Below are 12,500 nucleotides of genomic sequence, written 5' to 3'. Positions count from 1 at the left end.
AAAGCCTTCCCAATTCCATTTTGTTTGTTTACTTGATTTTGCTGCAAAACTGCAAAGAAAACACACAACTAAAACTAAGAGGTTCAATGACAAAAACACTTGATGATGATGTCATGTTTGCTCCATGTCATGGCTATTGACCTTTGGTGACCTCTGTTGTCTCGGAGAGTGTCTGGTATCCTTCACAAGAGTGCTACTTGAGGTCAAATGTCAGGCTGTGGGTGAGTTTGTGGTTCTCTGTGTGCCAGTGATAGCCTGTTCTTGGAGTTCCTACCCTATCACCCCCCACCCACTCTTTTGCTGTCTCTCTCTCAGAGATACTCACAGATACACAGACACAGATACACACACACACACACACACACACACACACACACACACACACACACACACACACACACACACATACACACACACACACACACACACACACACAGATACACACACACAAACACACACACACACACACACACACACACACACACACACACAGATATGTACACACACACACACAAATATACACACAAACACACACTTCTTTATATCTTGACTTCATATATCACTTAGCTTCAGCCTTCATGGCTGTCAGACCTCTGATGAGTTGAGCCAATATGCAGTCCTTGGTGATGTGCAAAACATCCAATACCTCAAGAAATAAACCACCTGGAAGGCATATTGGGAAAACCAGAGCGACTCAATTGAACACGTCACTCAGACACCCCCCACTCCTGAGCTCCTCTCATCACTGCAGAGCTAACTAGCGCTGTAACGCATTAATACGCGTTGATGCTAATATCTCAATGTAGAGCAGTGTAGAACATTAGCGACGCAAACGGCTCTGATATAACCACAAGCCGTCAAGAGGAAATGGTGAACTGACAAGCCAGAACAGTGCCAAATTAAATCTGTGGTGTTAATTGAGCCCTATTCAGCGGAGCTGGTCTTTGGTGGCAGAAACAGGATCCCAGATACCGACTGATTACAAAGTGGCTAGGGCACTGATCAGGGGCAGGTCTGTAGATATCAGGGGCAGGTCTGTAGTAGAATCAGGAGATACCAGGGGCAGGTCTGTGGTAGAGTCAGATATAGGTAAGGGCCATGTCTGTGGTAGGATCAGTAGATATGAGGGGGCAGGTCTGTAGTAGAATCAGTAGATATCAGGGGCAGGTCTGTGGTAGGATCGGTAGATATCAGGGGCAGGTCTGTAGTAGAATCAGTAGATATAAGGGGCAGGTCTGTGGTAGGATCAGTAGATATAAGGGGTAGGTCTGTGGAAGAATTAGTAGATGTCAGGGGCATGTCTGTGGTAGAATCAGAATCTCTGTGGATGGGAAAGAGTTAAATCTACATTCGGTTTTTTTCCGTTTTTTTCTTCTCAACTGCTCCTCAGAATATGAGAAAATAATTTCATGTTTTTTCCAAGTCAGATGACACGCCATCAAGAATACCATATGTTCCTATGCCTATATAATGTTTGGTCTGCCGTCACCCCATGTTGCATATTTGGGGTTGTCACTTAGGTGCACAAAAAAGACCCCATCTTAATGAATGGCTCTTGATGAATTGATTTAAATGTGAATGTGAATTATGAATGTTGAGAACACATCATACTCATCCATCTGCATCCAGCCATAAAGAGATGTCCATAGATTTAGCAACAGATGGACTCTCTCCATTCTGTCTCCACTCACTCTCAGTAAACACTGCTAATAAAATCCACACAGTTTCTCTCCTTTGTTTAAGTCTCCTCATCATATTAGTGATATTAATATTAAACACACACACATACACACACACACACACACACACACACACACACATACACACACACACACACACACACAAACTTTCTCTCACACAAACACACACCCACACCCTCTCTCACACACACACACACACAAACACACACACACACACCCACACACAAACACACACACACTCTCATACTCTCACACACACACACACACACACACACACAAACACACACACATACACACAGACACAGATGGACTCTCTCCATTCTGTCTCCACACACTCTCAGTAAACACTGCTAATAAAATCCACACAGTTTCTCTCCTTTGTATTAGTCTCCTCTCCACCAAAGCCCCTGAGATGGCAGCAGCTCCCTGATGGGACCCAAGCAAAGAGGCATCCAAAAGAACGGCAGCTAATTTCCTGACAAATGTTAACTCGGTTGGGAGAGTGCTTTAGACTCCTAATTATCCCGTATTATTCCGATCACTCATTCTGATGGAGCACGCCGTGCTGAATCGTGAGGCTGTTTGTTTGTTGTTATTATTTATACTTTGCTCGTGGTGAGTGGGCCTATCAGGCTCCCCAAAACTCAATGTTATGCTGTGAACATCATGAAATGATAGTGATATTAATATTAAACACACACACACACATATATGCACACACACAAACACACACACACACACACACACACACACACACACACAAACTCCCTCTCACACAAACACACACCCACACTCTCTCTCACACACACACAAACACACACACACACACACACACACACACACGCACAGACACACACACTCAGACACAAACAAACACTCACAAACACACACACTCCCCTTACCAGTTTTCTTACGATGGTTATAACGCATGTCACGATAAACAGCAAAGACCAGTGGTATGATTTAAAGCAGCACTTTAGTATATTTCGTCTAAAACTAGTTATCTATCCAAAGACCATCAACAGCCAAGCTGGGACTGATAAAAGCGTGCTTGCATGCCAACTAGTGTCTTTTAGCGATGTCATTCTGTGTATCTTTCACGGGCTGCAGTCACGGACCACAGGACGATGTTGTGCATAGCCTGGACATCTGGTGGGAATGAAATCTGTGTTTACCTGTCCTTTAGACAATACAGCATCTAAATTAATTTAAGACGATAACAAAACTATTTGACTAGCCCTTAAAAACATACTTCAAATGTTGCTTTAATTTGCCTGCCATCTCAGTATTCCTGGCAGAAGTGACATCTTTCATTGACCTGGGCCAGTTCGTGAGGTGAGACACTCAGGTGAGGGTGTGTGTGTGTGTGTGTGTGTGTGTGAGTGTGTGTGTGTGTGTGTGTGTATATGTGTGTGTGTTTGTGTGTGTGTGTGTGTGTGTGTGACTGCTGTCAGGTCTCTCGTGTGACGTGAGGTGAGACGCTCAGGTGAGGGTGTGTGTGTGTGTGTGTGTGTCTGTGTGTGTGTGTGTGTGTGTGTAACTGCTGTCAGGTCTCTCGTGTGACGTGAGGACAGCCACTGCTGTCACATCTGCGGCGCTGTCTTTGCTCATGTGCCATTCCAGGTCATGGTTTATTCTGCCCGTCTGATGGCACAGTGATGGCGTGTTTATAATAGATCAGTAGAGGAGCTGACAAGCATCTGGCTGGTGAGGAGTGAGACACCATGTCTGATTTCAGCATTCTCACTTGCGATGGATGGCTCCACCTCAAGCGATGACACATCGAGTGACATTTTCAGGACATAAATCTAAGTGCCAGCGAGTGAAAGGCAAAGCAAAAGACTGCGAGTCTTGATATGAACTTAAAGAAAATATATGTGGCGAAATCTCCTGTGGAAGATGAGTCAGTACAGACAGGCAGACATTAATGGGTCACGTCAGGTGCAGCGTGATGGAGGAGCAACTTGTTGTTGTGCAGAAGTCCCAGCGGGTGAAGGAGAACAAGAGTACTTTAATGAAGGGAGAGAGATAGGCAGAGAGAGAGAGAGAGAGATAGAAAGAGAGAGAGAGAGACAGAGAGAGAACAAGAGACAGAGAGAGAGTAAGAGAGAGAGAACAAGAGACAGAGAGAAAACAAGAGACAGAGACAGAGAAAGATACAGAGAGAGAGAGAGAAAGAGACAGAGAGAAAGAAAGACAGAGACAGAGAGAGAACAAGAGACAGAGACAGAGAAAGATACAGAGAGAGAGAGATAGAGACACAGAGAGAGAGAACAGCAGTACTTTTTCTCAGAAGCTCTTCTGTAGTATTCCTCAGAGAGGATCCTTCGGTGTTCAGTCGGTTGGTGTGAGGTCAGAGGAAAACAAGCTATGTTTTATTCTTGTTAAAAGCTGTGCAGAGACAACAGGAGGTGTGAATGAGAAAAATGTGAGTATGTGAAAAATGTGTAACTGCACTCACAAGAATGCACAGATATTTGCACACATGTATGTATGTATTTATAAATGTATGTAGGTAGTGAGGTATGTGTGTACGTGAGTAAGAGAGATAAAGAGCAAGATAGAGAAAGAGAGAGAGACAGAGAGAAAGATAGAGAAATAGAGAGAGATAGAGAGTACAAACAATGTCTGTGTGTCTCAAACAAGTTCGTCAGATGAGTGATCTCTTGAAGGGGCACCATCATTTCCTAACTTTCTTCTGCTTCCTAGCTTCTTTGTGTGTGTGTGTGTGTGTGTGTGTGTGTGTGTGTGTGTGTGTGTGTGTGTGTGTGTGTGTGTGTGTTTCATCTTCATTTTTAATGAAGTGAACCACTTTAACAAAGTCTGTTCATCCCACCCAGCAACCCCACCAAAAAAAACATCTGTTAAAGAAACATGGTGCCTCTTGCCAGATGCACACAATGAAAGACCCCAGAGGGGCAGGAAGAAGTAAGAATGCCTCCATTTCAGTTCAAGGTTTGTTGATTTGTCACGGACTTGACAGGCGCTGAGCAGCCGTCCAGACAGAAGCTCCAAGTTCTCAGCTCTGTGAGTAAATAAAACCACACACACACACACACACACACACACACACACACACACACAAACACACATACACAGTAAATAAACCCAGTCCTCAGGTCTCGCCTTGAACTCAGCGGAGAAGCAGAGAAAAAACAAGCGCAGTGGAGAAGCTGTCTGTCACCTCCAGAGGCATCCGCTTTTTCTCTCTGCTTTTTACCAAACATTTGGCAAGGTCATCTGCCAGTTTCACCTCACACTCTTAGCTCATGGTCTCACACAGGAGGTGCAGCACACACACACACACACACACACACACACACACACACACAGACATACACACTCACACACACACACACACACACACACACACACACACACACACACATTGACACACACACACACACACACACACACACACACACACACACACACACACACACACACACTCACATACAAATATACATGTATGCAAATACATACAGACACACAGACATACACACACACACACAAACATGCACAAGCACACATGACATACATATGGCTGCAGACACAAAAAACAGCAAGACACAAACACACACACACACACACACACACACACACACACACACACACACACACACACATACAAATATACATGTATGCAAATACATACAGACACACAGACATACACACACACACACAAACATGCACAAGAACACATGACATACATATGGCTGCAGACACAAAAAACAGCAAGACACACACACACAAACACACACACACACACACACACATTGACACACACACACACACACACATAGACACACACACACACACACATAGACACACAGACACACACGCACACACACACACACACACACACCCACACATTGACACACCCACACACACACACACACACAAAAGAAATTCCTTGAATGCTACCCAATAACACAAACTGATTAGAGCCTTGCCTTGAAAAACCATACTGCCAGTAACAATAAATGTGGGACTAAGTTATTCCAAAGTGGCAGAACCAAGGAAGTCTGAAATAAAGAACAAATGTTTTCCCTGATTGGAAGGTAATTTCTTTTTGCAGATAAAGCGTAGACCATAAAAACCTGTTTCGAAATTGGCTATTGCATTGCCTATAGATAGTGTGTGTGTGTGTGTGTCTGTGTCTTAGTGTATGTGTGGGTGTGTGTGTGTGCACGCGACAGTGAGTGAGACAACCCTCAGCCCCTTGGAGAGTATGTACTGTATGTGCACTTGCATGTGTGTGTCTGAGTGTGTGTTTCTGTGTGTGTGATTTTAGGTGTGTGTATGTGTCTGCTCATTCCGCCTGTACAGTTCTTGTACACTTGCGTAACCATTCAATCCTATGACCTTTCACAGCACATTGGGCTCACACATTGCCTTCTGATGGACATTTTTCTCCCTGCATTCGGCCATCCATCCATCCATCCATCCCTCCATCTCTCCATCCCTCCATCTCTCCATCACCCTGCACATGGGACTTTGGTTGTAAGGTGGAAAAAATGTCAAGCTATTTATAGTGTCTTCAGTGACTGACACTGCTTGGGACCTAGAGATGGTCAGAGTCTGTCGTGCTGACTCTGGTATTTCAGCTATTTTTTAAGTGACATTTACGGATACACTGTTGCCTGCTGCTAAGAGGTCACATTTCTGCTTTCTTTTATGTTCACCTCCTTTTCATTTTCTTTCTTTGTTCCCCCGTCTTCCTTCTGTGCAGCAAAGAGATGCAGCCCAGTTTCCGGCCTCAATTCTTTACTTTTCTCTCTTTTTTCTCCTGTTTCTGTTCTGTTTGTTTTCTGTACAAGACTATGGCTAACAGGCTGGTGGGGGCAGGTAACACTCAACGCCTATTACCATTAATTGCCCAGTGAGGAGGCCACTTGCTGTACTCACATAAAGAGGCCTAATCCAGCTGGAACGCAAACCTCAGGCCCAGACTTCCTGTAAACAAGTGCATACTCTGTAGTGAAAGACACATCATTATTAAAATTTGTGTTTCTGAAGACATAAATGCTTTTTAAAAGACAATAACAAGAATGCTGTCGTGTGACCTGTGAGAACCGTACCACCATATCACCATAGAAATGAAACTGCTCTACCTACAGAGGATGTTTGTGCAAAACAGAGAGACTTGAAGCTTTATGGACTTTCTTTTTTTTTTTTTTTATCCAAAACCAAGAATGGGGAAAAAAACATAATGGATGTTTCCCAGTGTTATTATCCCAGGCAATCAGTCTGGGAATCACTGAGCGGGAAGGTAGCACTTTGGCTGAAAATTGCACTGAAAAGCACCACAAGAAGATACTGAGTTAGGCTCAGAAATAACATCCCGACAGGCATAAACAATGCATACCTTTCCAGTACTTGAACAAATGACAAAATCCCTCCTCCACCAACACACACACACACACACACATTCAGTTGTGAGGAAGTTCTCTCTCTAAGCCATTTGTCCTGGATAGAGTTGAACAGATATGTGTGTGTGTAAACATGAGAGCAGCTCCGTAAAACTACCTTACAGATATGTTTGTGTGTGTGTGTGTGTGTGTGTGTGTGTGTGTGTGTGTGTATGTGTGTTCAGTACAGCTCTGAAAGACTACCTTACAGATGTTTGTGTGTGTGTGTGTTTGTTCAGTACAGCTCCGAAAGACTACCTTACAGATATGTGTGTGTGTGTGTGTGTGTGTGTGTGTGTGTGTGTTCAGTACAGCTCCGTAAGACTACCACGTCCAGTCCGAGACACTCAGACCTGTATGCAGAGCCCTTGGTCATGACACTGTTCAAGACAACCAGGAGGAGCCGCGGCACAGAGGCAGCGACTGCGCCCTTAGCATTTGTCACTCTGTCTCTTTTTGGCTAAACCCACATTTTGATGACAACCCGAGGCTCGGTCTGTCACACAGAGACAGAGACAGAGACAGAGACAGAGACAGAGACAGAGACAGAGACAGAGACAGAGACCAGGAGGATTACCGACAGCAGCAGAGATTGTTTCCTCTACTGATATAGAGGCTTAGCAGGCATCTTTTATGAAAGATTGTGACTGCTGAATGTTGTCCTCTGCATATTTAGAAGCATAGCAGGTTACATTACTTGAGATGGCTGATTATTGTCCCACATTTTGACGGCAACCCAAGGCTTGGTCCGTCACACAGAGACAGAGACAGAGACACACACACACACATACAGACACAGATACATACACTGACACACACACACACACACACACACACACACACACACACACACACACACACACACACACACAGACAAACACACACACATACAGACACAGATACATACACTAACACACATACACACACAGACAAACACACACACATACAGACACAGATACATACACTAACACACATACACACACACAGAAGGCCTTTTATGAGGCCAGCCTGTGTGGATATAATGTGATTTAAGATCAACTGAGAGACTGCTGTTACTGCATTACAGTCTAGAACATGAAAAAACACTATGCATTTATGGCCATTTTGCCTCTAAAGCTGCCATAAGTACGCACACAGTGCATGATGAACAGGCACCGCAGAGACACTCATAACACTGCAGGCTATTTCCAATGAGATTTTCTCTGAGAAACCCACCCTTCTCCTCCATGAGAAAAAAAAACTGAAAAAACTGAAAAACAAACTGTGTGTAAAGCCAAAATTAGAAGCAATGAAATGTGCTGTTCTAATTGCAGCCAGCTGTTAATGCCCCAGGAATACACACGAGTCCTGCGTCAGCTTTCAGAGTCTCACCACGAGACAGAATCTTTTAATCAATTACCTTATCAGCTGCTGTCTATCCACCAAACGAGACACTAAAATGTCCCATCATCAATAACATAATCAATAACCTGGTCGCCTCGTTAGATGTTTCTCAGTAGAAGCGATAAACAGTGGGTAGCACGTAACGTCAGACCTTGGTACACTGCAGCTACATCATTAGCAGTTATTAGTGTGTGAAAGCATCTCTGTATTCTGCTCGTATTTTTTTTTACATGAAACCAACCCCAACGTTAGTCACAACTCTAATTCTAGCTACAGTTCTGGCTAAAGTATATAATATAGCTGTAGTTGTTCTGGGTATAGAACATGTTACCCTTCAGGAAAAGTACTCTAAACCTGCTGGGGTGGGTCTGGAGAGGACATGTACGCAAGAAGGAGGCTGGAGCAAGTGGGGCGCTGATAGCGAGTATTGTTCTACATATGATCGTTATTTAATTGTCGAGTAAATCACAGGCATAAGATGCATTTTTGCTGTAATTAGTATCGATAGCGATAAGGTTAATCAAAGTCCCCGGTAACGTATGAAATTCTGTACATGGCTTTTTATAACACCAGAACTCTATTCTACACTTATAGAATGATGAGGAGACGTGTACAGAAGCCTGAAGCGGTTAACAGAAACTTCACTGATATGTCATCATTTACTAAGGAAAATGGAGCACCACCATTATTTGACACAGACACTTGTTGTCCCACTGTCATTTATTGAAGTGGTATTTTACCAATAGAAGAGTAAAATGTTTTGTGGATTTATCATCACTATCAAATCACTAAGGCTGTCACCCTCCAAGGCTACTGTGAAAATACAATGAGCTAAAAAACACAAACCTTTAGCACTAAAAAATACCACATCCTCTATCTTTGCTTAAGTTAGTTCAGAAAAAACAGCCTCTTTACAGAATATCTTGCAAAAACAGCCTCTTTACAGCATATCTTGCAAAAACAGCCTCTTTCTTTACAGAATATCTTGCAAAAACAGCCTCTTTACAGTATATCTTGCAAAAACAGCCTCTTTACAGTATATCTTGCAATACCGAACAAATAAGTCTGACATGCTGCAATGTGTTTCATGACAGCTCTGTTCTACAGTTTCTGTGATATAGTTGTACAAAAGGTTTGTAGATGCTTTTCAGTTTAGTAAGTGAAATAACAACATGACATACTACTACCACTAGAAGTCTACTGTAGCCCTAATGCTGATCCTAATGTTGTTCTCTGTATTTGGAATAACATTTTTATGAACTTCACATTTACTGCAATATTCTCCCTTGACAAGGTAAAGTGTTGTAAATGGCGTCAGGGGTACAGTGGTTAGTGTTGCTGCCTAACAAGCAAATAACCTGGTTTAGATTCCTGCAGGATGCCATTGGAACTTGGATTCCTGCAGGGTGTTATTGGAAGTTGGATTCTGGATGCCAATCAGGATGCCATTAGAACTTGGCACTTTGGGTAAAAGCATTTGCTTTGTACCTGACCTATGCTGTTGTTGCATTTTTGGGTCACTTTGTCTCATTAAAAGCCCATGACTTACGTATACAGCAGTAATGGTAGAAAAATCTCTTCAGCAACAACTATATCTATATTTTCCATACAAACATGCACATTTCAATCCAAATGCTGTATTACTACTATTGTGTAGTTGGGAACAAGGCTACAAACAAAATAAACAAAGCAAAAAACAGAATGAATATTCCACTAAATCTGAATTATCAGAATAGTCTGTTTTATTACAAGTGTATATAGTTTAATTTATCTGTCAGGACACAGAAACATTTCCATCTACGCTGATCTAAATTTTGTCCAGTTTTAAGCCAAAAGCAGACTGTTTTGAACAGATAATCGAAATGTGAACATTGACAAAGAAGGTATCCAGGAATTTTGGAGGAAGCGATCATTGAATGCATGTTGTATCAAAGAAATGCAAAAGTGTCCGATTAAGTTAACATATGTTTACACAAGAGTTAACGCCTGGCAGAGTGATGATCACAGAGGGGAGCGAGGGGGTCCAGAGGCGAGCAGTGGGTGACGAGCATAACAGAGGGGAGCGAGGGGGACGAGCGGTCCAGAGGCGAGCAGTGGGTGACGAGCGGAACAGAAGGGAGCGAGGGGGACGAGCGGTCCAGAGGCGAGCGAGGGTGACGAGCGGAACAGAAGGGAGCGAGGGGGACGAGCGGTCCAGAGGCGAGCGAGGGTGACGAGCGGAACAGAGGCGAGCAGTGGGTGACGAGCGGACCAGAGGCGAGCAGTGGGGGACGAGTGGACCAGAGGCGAGCGAGGGGGACGAGCGGACCAGAGGCGAGCGAGGGGGACGAGCGGACTAGAGCCTGGGAATATGAGTCAGTGTGCTCCCCATGACAGTAGCCATAGAGGTACAAAGAGTAGATCAGCCATAAGATAGATGAATGTGTATGTTAGTAAGTAAGTAATTAAGTAACAGGTTATTTCTTCTATACTTTATATATATTTTACACTATTAACGCACATAATGCAGATCTAAGTGCTTTATCAGAACTAAAAATAGTAATGAATAGATAATGATGAATGTGTTAAGATGTGAACTAAAAAAAGTAATAAATAGATAACGTTGAATGTGTAAAGATGTTCTTGTTAGCACCTCAATGATGCTAGTCTCCCTATGGATACTAGTCATCTCATGACCGTTCCACAGTTATCTAAGGATCAAATATTAAACAAAATGTATTATTGATTTCTTTTGTATTACCTTTGCTAAATGACTTTCATTTTCTAATAATAGGAATGTATTCTCTTCTCATGCCTGTGTAACGTGCTAATTACCAGTATGTACCAAGAAGTGAATTTAGGTGTATGGTCCTTAATGGAGCCCCCAGGCCAAGTAGCATGCACACACACACAAACACACACACACACACACACACACACACACACACACACACACACACACACACACACACACACACACACACACACACACACACACACACACACACTCACACACACATAGAGACACCGATACATACATTAACACAGGCACTCCTGTTACTACATTACAGTAAATGCTCAGTGGTGTGACCATCACAGGCGTGTGAGCGCTTGAGACGCAGGGACAAGTGAGCCCTGAGCTCGAGGCTATGAATCACTCCGCTCACCGTGATCTCGGCAGTCCAGAGAGGGAGGAGAGGGCGGGTGTGAGTGTGTGTGTGTGTGTGTGTGTGTGTGTGTGTGTGTGAGTGTGTGAGAGTGTGTGTGTGTGTGTGTGAGTGTGTGTGTGTGTGTGTGATAGTGTGAGTGTGTGTGTGTGTGTGTGAGTGTGTGTGTGTGTGTATGTATCTGTGTCTGTGCATGTGTGTGTGTGTGTGTGTGTGTGTGTGTGTGTGTGTGTGTGTGTGTGTGTGTGTGTGTGTGTGTGTGTGTGTGTGTGTGTGTGTGTGTGTGTGTGTGTGTGTGTGTGTGTGTGTGTGTGTGTGTGTGTGCTGGAGGGGGCCCACTTATCTGTGAGTCTCTGAGTGCCTCAGAGTGCATAACACCAGAAGCCTGCACACAATAGGCAGCCCTGAGGCCAGCTGTGATTAAAGGATTATGGGTAAAATCCTGAGGGGTTGTGGGGCTCTTCTGTTGTGTGAAAGAAAAAGGTTCTGTCAAATCTGTTATGCACAAAAAGTTCAGCTCGTTTGCAAATTGCTGCTAATGTATCAGATGTGCTTACATGTAGGACAGACAGTCTGATTCCAGGAGCTGCCAGAATCAGAAGCAGAAGCAGAAGCAGAATCAGAATCAGAATCAGAATTTTATTGATGATTATAGTATAGACTAAATAATGTACTGCAGGGTGTTTTGGAAACAAGTAGAGGAGAAATCCTCAGTTGTGTTTTGAACAGTAACTGTGTTGTTTTATTGGTTTGCTAATGACTTTGGTTATGTCATTAATATATTATTATTGTCATTGTTCAAGTACTGAGTACATACAATACAGATGCTATGACTATTCACAGCTAAACAACATTTTCTT

The sequence above is a fragment of the Sprattus sprattus genome, assembly GCF_963457725.1.
Source record: "Sprattus sprattus genome assembly, chromosome: 9".
In the NCBI taxonomy this organism is placed as follows: domain Eukaryota; kingdom Metazoa; phylum Chordata; class Actinopteri; order Clupeiformes; family Clupeidae; genus Sprattus; species Sprattus sprattus.
The sequence above is the reverse complement of the archived record's forward strand: the minus strand, read 5'-3'. Positions refer to the sequence as shown.